Here is an 8130-nt window from a genome sequence, read left to right as displayed (position 1 = left end):
ATACTGTATTATCCAGGGGTTGAAACCTAGTTTTACCTGTATTAGTCTAGAGCAGTTAATTTCCTCTCTCTAGCATCAGTGAGCTGAGGGACTTCACTACGGTGTCGGCAGAGCACCTGCTCATAAAAGCGCTGAAGCGAGATGGTGGTTATAGAAAAGTTGCAGAATGCTCATAAACTGTGCTGTAACCCAGAGATTTTCCCTGGCATAGACAGGTGGTTTACCATTACCTCTCAGTTCATCTCACAGCTGATTAGAAAAACAAGGCCGAAACATGGAAGATATTACTAGTATTTGAAGCTTTGACACTTCAAACTTTTCAAGATGGCTCTAAAATACTTATTTTTCATAATGACAGAAAACATATTTATTTTAGAAAGAATCATCCACAACATAACTTTGTGATAAATAACAGTTCTGCCTCTAATACATATATACATACTGCTTGTAAACAAAAAATGCCCACAGGTCATGGAGTCTCCATGATTTTTATACAAGGCGCTATAGATTTTTTTGTTATTGAAAACAGTCCTAGTGAAAGTTTGGTTTATAACCTCCTATTGCTACAGAAACAGTAAGAATGTTTATATTTACAAAGAAACAAAGACCATGGAGACCCCATAGTGTTATTTGCTAAAGATTTTAGGTTAGTGGGGTTTTCAAAATACACATTGTCAGCAAGATCAGATTTAAATAACAGTACAGGTTGAACACCAGCAGTACGATACTCTAGTGCTTTGGTATTTCAACCCCTGAATATACAAAGACATTACTACAGCCTACTTCACAGTTTAATGCAAGTAAAGTGCAAGCCATAGTACAAGGGTGTCATACATTTTCATACATGTAAGCATTATCTAAAAAAGGCTCTCTATACAAGTTTTATTAGCTACTTTAGTAAACTAGACAGAAGTCACCTATGGCCCAGCAATTAATGGTCTTACAAGGATATTTTTCATTGTAATACAGTATGTGTCAAATGTAAAAAGTTTATTAATACTAGTGCATTTCTCTTATATCCTAACCTGTTTTCTTTTCAGATTTTTAAGCTGAAATCCTTGTTTCTCAGTAAAACAGAAGTCTTAACTGGTAACAGGGTCTTACTGGTATTTTGGCCAGTGAACAAGATTTGTTAAGACATACTTGTTTCGTGGTTGCTAGTAAAAAAAATGCAGAATTAATATGTATAATGTGGCGTCCTTATTTAATCTGCAGCATTCAGACAGATGCATTTACAGTTAGTAAGAAGATCTGTATTGATACCCTCACCAGTGCCTGAGAATGAACAATATTCTGGAAATGTGAGGACAGAAGCTAGAGGGCCTAGCTGGTCAAACAACAGTTTGTCGACGTATTTTGTAATTTTTACAACATCGCTTTCTTTCAAATACTGCTCATACAGTGGCATTAATGTGTACAGCAAAGTCCGTAATTGTCACTTCTAACACTTGTATGTGTCTGACAAAAATAAACTGTCTGGCCTGCATTAAGAATGAATATGGGTCTTTTCCTTAAGATAGTGCCAGGCAGTATCTGTTTGAATTTTTTTAATACTTTTATTAAGAGTAGGTCCCAGTAGTATATAAGCTATCTCAAAAACTGATAAAAGCTTAAAGGATATTATTTGTAATCCTCCTTCTGAATGTGGAAGTATGGTATAAACTGTAAAACGCAGAAAGTAAGCTTTAAAAAAATGCTGCTTCGTCTATTAGTTATATGAAGAATAGAGAGTCGCCTGCCTACACATTAGTGAATGGAACTGATCAAAAGTACAACATTATGCTTATATGTAATGGGAATAAAGAAAATAATTTTAAAAATCAGCTAAGAAAATATGATTTACTAATTTCTGGTTAAATAACAATGTATTTTCCATTCATCAACTGATATGGCTCAGGTTTGATTTTCAGATGCATGCCCAGTTAACGCCCATTGAGAGCCTCAGCCACACAGTGGGAATTCGTCTGGGATAAGAGGAGATGGGGAACCTATCCCCACAGTAGCTTGCCTGAAAAAGCTACTCTGAACCTTAGCTTTAATGAGGGAAACATTCTAGAAGAAAAAGAACTTTTTATTACTTAATATAAATTAATTAGTTAATATTGCTTCTTCAGTCTTTCCTGTTATTACCCATTGTTTGTACTAGTGGTAAATAAACATCATTTGGCAACAGGGAAGATGGTGTATTGTCACTAACGAGATTTTAAGCTCAGTGGTCTAAGGCATGTGGTATGTGGAAAACCTACAAACCTACACTCCAAGCAAAAAGGCATTGCTACAACCTGCGCCCTTCTGTCTTCCCTAGAAATGCACGATTTCCCTATTGCGAAAACAAAGGAGAAATTAAAAATCCTTTATGAGACCAAGTTAGTACTTATTTCTCTAACATGATGCTACAGGAACTTGGGTGTACTATAAATGGTATTTTCAGGGCTGAGGCGCAGTATTACAAACAGACCTGTGCTCTCTTTCTTAAGGAATCTCTCCAGGACTGGGTCCAGAGACAGCAGTCAGGATCTCTCTAGAGATACAAGATTTGCTTATGCTAACAGATTTAGTGTTTAAACTGCAAATAAAATTGTATGGTAGGCATCCTTTGTATTACAGTTTTGGGGGTAGCTGACAGGCATTGCAGATGGGGCTTAAGTTTTGTTGATCAGTTGTGCTGCATCTTGCCCTAGCCAAGGACTGTTTTAAACAACCCACCTTTGGAGCACTTGGGCCCCAGTTGCATGAAGAGTTTGTCCAAACCGCTGGGGAAATACCACAAAATAGCTCTGCCTGGCAGAGCTGCCCCACCTCAAGGGGCCAACAGCCAAGGTTTACCAGGACGTAAACAGCCCCCAGATATATCACCTTGGTCATAAGTACCACTAGTTTTTGGCACAAAAGAATGCTTTTATTACTTTGGAAGACAAGTAAGACTACATGATGAAAGAATATGGCAAATAAGGTAGGTGATAGTTGTATTTGATTTGTATTATTTGAGACAAAGATAAGAGATACAAGAATTTTCTTCGTTCTCCTCAGATTTGTGTTAAACAATTTCTACTAGATTCTTCATTTTTCTTCCAGAAGTCCTATTAACATTCCAGGTGAAATCTTCTAAAGGTCAGCAGTAGAATTCTACAATTTTTGATGAGGCTGAGCACTTCCCAAAGCCTCTGTAAAGCAACCCCTTCAAAGGTACCTTTCCTATCCTTCACAAAACCTTGGATCAGAGAGTATTTTGGTCTGGAAGGCTGTAACTGCTGAAGACAGTAAGAATAAAGTTACGTGGCTATGTACATCTAGCAATTCTTTGCAACACTCATTTCTTTCTCCTTGGAAAAAGCAGGTGGTGCACCACGTTTCTAGCTTAAAAGCCAGCAGTCTAGATCTGAATATTAACTGACTTCGATTCAGAATTCCCTGCTTGGAAAAGATGGAAAAATCTCATCCTCCAAAATCTTTTAGTAGCAATTGATCAGTCTTTCCTTATGGTGCTAAAGCAGTTCAAGAAGTGCTCATGATGTGTTTGAGAAAGTAGAACTGTATCAGAAGCTGATGAAACAGCAGGGTGTTTTTTGCCAATGAAGCGAAGCAACCGCCTGTGTTAGGGAGGGTAGAGGCGCCCTGGACAATCCAGCGCAGGCTGATTACTGTGAGGGCAAATGTAATCCTACGTGTGCTGTCACGGAGGGTGGGCCCAGTATTTCTGCATTATTTGTATTAAAGAATGTGGACATACAGACTCATGAGAACCTCTTCCTCCTTTGATTCTTGTTCATATCAATTAGAGTAAGCTCAGGGAAGTTTTCACTTAAATTAATGAAACCAAGAAAAAGGTCTCCATTTTCTCAGGAAGTGCTGCCTAGATAGCTACTGAGATAGCTTTCAAAGATCCAAGATTTCAGTGAATACAGAATAGTATTAAAAAAGGAGGGGAATCAGTAGCTTAGGGGGAGCATTAAATGAGTTATAAGAAAAAATAGCCAGTAACGAAAAGACTAAGCTTGTGGAGTCAAAGAGAAAGTCTGCTGGCTGAGGGACATTTTACCTGCAGGAATTCTGAATGAAGACACTAACTTTAATAAGATCCAGATAAATAAAACACATCCAAACAATCTCTTCATGTAGTTGTGTATGTTAAGAACCAAGTTTTATCTAAGCATTCAGGCAGGAAATCTAGTAAGTTAATAAAGGTATTGTACTGGTGCTGTTTATTTCCCTCAATGAACTCAACAGCAAAGAACTATTTTTTTCTCATTTAAAAATATGGGATCAAAACTACCATAATAATTTCAGCCACATTGTACAGTGTGTTTAAGTACCTTTCGGTCCAGGAGAATTTGACATATTTTAATACATAAGCAGGATTTGGTGCATGGATTTTTAAATATAGTATCTGTACTTTGCATTCCAGTTCAAAGATAGTGAAATTCCAAATAATTGTGCTATGGTGACTTTGTACATTACTTTCTCTAGCATAGCTAGGTTAGTACCTAGATCCAGAAGGAAGAAACTGGTGGTGGGGAGGGAAGGACTGTAGTATGGAGTTGAGTACACATGCAAAAAGTATGACGAAATTCTTGTGAACTGACTTTCAAATGCCAGCTGACGTTTGTGAAAGAACAAAGTCTTTGTGTTGCTTAATTTAACAATTAGATTTTGCTTGCTCTAAGGCATAAACAATGCTAGACAAATCTTTCAAACTTTTCTCCCAGTTAATCTGAATCCCATTATAGGAAATTTCTCCAGTGTATCTCAGTTCACCTTATGAATCTCCTGGATAATTTATCTTGACTGTTCAGTGCAAATCATATTTGATGAGAACTGCTCTCCAAGAGCAGAATACGGACTCGTAAGTCGGAGAATTTCAGAGAAGATGAACTCATGACACTGAAAGATTTTAAAGATAAGCTGAGCAAAAGTATGATCTCTCAACTTTTTATCTCATGTACTCTTATTTCAGAAATATATTTTTTAACTTTCAGAAATGAAAATTGAGATTGTCTATTTTCCTTACTATTTGTGTTATTTTTGAGAAATATATCTTCCTAATGATGTTTGTCATTTTCAGCTGTATCTATAAGTAGCATTTCAGAAGAGAAATAGCTTGTTTCATTGTTTACTAGAGACTTCATTGAATATGCTCAGGGGACAATTGTCATTTCTGTCTTGAGTTACAATACAGTGGCATTTGAAATCCTTTTTGAAAGCTATTTTAAAATCATATAGATCTTTTTATTATGAAAGCACAAACCATCTTTTGGGTTTGAAACAAAAGGCATGCTTAAATTTCTTTATGAATATAGAAAGTTCAATCTATATAACTAATTCTGTGACCATGTATCACTGCTTATACATACAGTATGAATTGGTTTCTAAATGGATTCTATAATTTATCCTGTTGCTTGCTTCACTGCATATTTCTCCCACATTATATATGAAGGCTAGTATTAAAAAATAGTGAAATATATAACTTTTAGAGATCTGATATGAAAAGCTAGACAAATTCCCTCTATTTATGCTTCTGCTATTCAGTTGTCAAGTAGCTACAATGTTCACATAGTAAATACATTTCAATTTAGTTCTATGTTTTGCATGAATACCGCAACTCCGATATTGGTGAAACCTGTGGTGGCAAATTGTGGTTCTCTATTTCCTGTATCTTTTTTATTACCTCAGGTGCTTAGACAGAGGGTGAAGGGCATGTTTAATATTTGAGCAAAACATATGCAACGTGATCCCGCTCCTCTGAAGTCACTGAGTTTTGCTATTTACTTCAATGGAAATACGATTAAGTTCCGATGCGTGCATTTAAGGAGCCATTGTCTTCAGTGATCCTTAAGCATAGAGTTGATTACTTTGTTGAAGGAGGCCAAATATGCCTTCATGTTGTATGTTGTATCCAAATGTTGTTATGCAATTGTTGCAATGATGCTGTGACTCAATTGCCTGTGTGATGCAAAGAACTCAGAACAGCTGTCAGTAATACTTTGCTACTAATAACATATTGTTATAGACCATTATTTGTTTAATCACTGCATCTACTGTGGTTCAAATAAATGCCAGTGCAAATGAGAGTAAAAAACAAATCTGAGTGGTGTTTCTTCAGCTGCTATATTGGGTTTACATGGCAAGGTTTTGGTAGCAGGGGGGCTGCGGGGGTGGCCTCTCTGAGAAAAGACCAGGGGCTGCTCCCATGTTGGACACGGCCAGTTCCGGCTGGCTCTAAGCCGGACCCGCTGCTGGCCAAAGCTGAGCCCAGCAGGGAGGCTGGTGGTGCCTCTGATAACTTATTTAAGAAAGGGTAAAAATGCAGCAGAGCCGCTGTGAGAGAGAGGAGTGAGAAAAATGTAAGAAGAGAAACAACTTTGTATACATCAACGTCAGTAAAGAAGGAAGGGGAGGAGGTGCTCCAGGCACTGGAGCAGAGATTCCCCTGCAGCCTGTGGAGAAGACCATGGTGAAGCAGGTTGTGCTCCTGCAGCCCATGGAGGACCACGCCTGAGCAGATATCCACCTGCAGCCCGTGGAGGACCCCACACCTCAGCAGGTGGTGATTCCTGAACGGAACTGCAGCACGTGGAGAGCCCACGCAGGAGCAGGCTCCTGGCAGAACCCATGCAGGAGAAGGTTTTCTAGCAGAAACTGCGGCCCATGGGGGACCCGTGCTGGAGCAGTCTGTTCCTGAGGGACTGCACCCCATGGAAAGGACTCACGCTGGAGCAGTTCTTGAAGAACTGCAGCCCGTGGGAGGGACCCCACGCTGGAGCAGGGGAACAGTGAACAGTGTGAGGAAGGAGCAGCAGAGACAAAGCGTTATGATCTGACTACAGCCCACATTCCCCATCTCCCTGCGCCACTGAGGGGGGAAGGAGGTAGAAAAGCTGGGAATGAAGGAATGAAATTGAGCCTGGGAAGAAGGGGGGAGGTGAGGGAAAGGCGGTTTTAGTTTTGTCTTTGTTTCTCACTATACAACTGTATTTTTAGTTGGCAATAAATTAAACTAATTTTCCCCAAGTCAAGTCTGTTTTGCCCATGACAGTCATTGGTAGGTGATCTCCCTGTCTTTAGCTCAACCCACAAGCTTTTCCATCATAGCTTCTCCCCCTGTCCTGTTGAGGAGGGGGAGCGAGTGCAGCTCGGTGGGCATCTGGTGGCCAGCCAAGGTCAGCCCACCACAGCTGCTTTGCGGAGACTAAACTAAACAAACAGGATACCTTCACCCAGTTCTGGCTTTGTGAATAATTAAATCTCTTCCTGGATACTAGGACCTCATTGAGATAACATTTTTTCCTATATTATACTAAACTGTATGAATTTTACAGTTCTTGATGTATGAAAGACAACTAGGTTTATCTTGTGAAAAAATTATCAGTGACTATCTGTGTTTAAGTGAAATGATGTTGACTGTATTCACATCCCCTTTGTTCTGCTTTCTAGAAATATTCTAGCAAGCATAGTTAAAGAAAATTGCGAATGGCATTTGAAATGCATGTCAGTAGCATTCAGAGCAATCTTTCCCCCCCCCCCCCCCAAGAATACAAGTATTTTCTCCAAAATCTGATTCTTAGAAATCATTCTCATCCAGGCAAGGAAGTGAAATACACTGTGTGACTTGTGTGTCTTCCCAAACCAATCAATACAGATTGGTTTTTCAAATGATGTATTCAATAACTTCACCCACTTGCTAATGTACTACTAAGAGTTAAAAATTATTGCCAGACATTACATGATTTTGAATAATTTACTCAGCTCTAGATGTCAGTCTGTTACAGAATTTAATTGATTAGTTCAGGATTTTTTTCAAGTTAATTCTCATCCTTGAAGCATCAGAGCTTTTTTGAATTTTGTGACTCACAGTCATGTGTCACTTAAATTCACAGTGAAGAAACTATGAAAACCTGCAGTACGTACCATATTCAGCGCAGATGTTTTTCTTTCACCATGAAATACTTCAAATTATATTAAAATCAGTTTAAGTTGCAGCATTAGTGAACAACCAACATTGTTCTACTCATATCTTAACCTCTGTGCCATACCTGCTTGCTTATATTCGTTTGTTTTAAAGGCAGGCACAGTATGTTACAAACACAGTATCTAAATGGCATGTACAGTATGCCCATAGGGCCAGACTGGGAT

The sequence above is a fragment of the Gymnogyps californianus genome, chromosome 9 (assembly GCF_018139145.2).
Source record: "Gymnogyps californianus isolate 813 chromosome 9, ASM1813914v2, whole genome shotgun sequence".
Taxonomy (NCBI): Eukaryota; Metazoa; Chordata; class Aves; order Accipitriformes; family Cathartidae; genus Gymnogyps; species Gymnogyps californianus.
The sequence above is the reverse complement of the archived record's forward strand: the minus strand, read 5'-3'. Positions refer to the sequence as shown.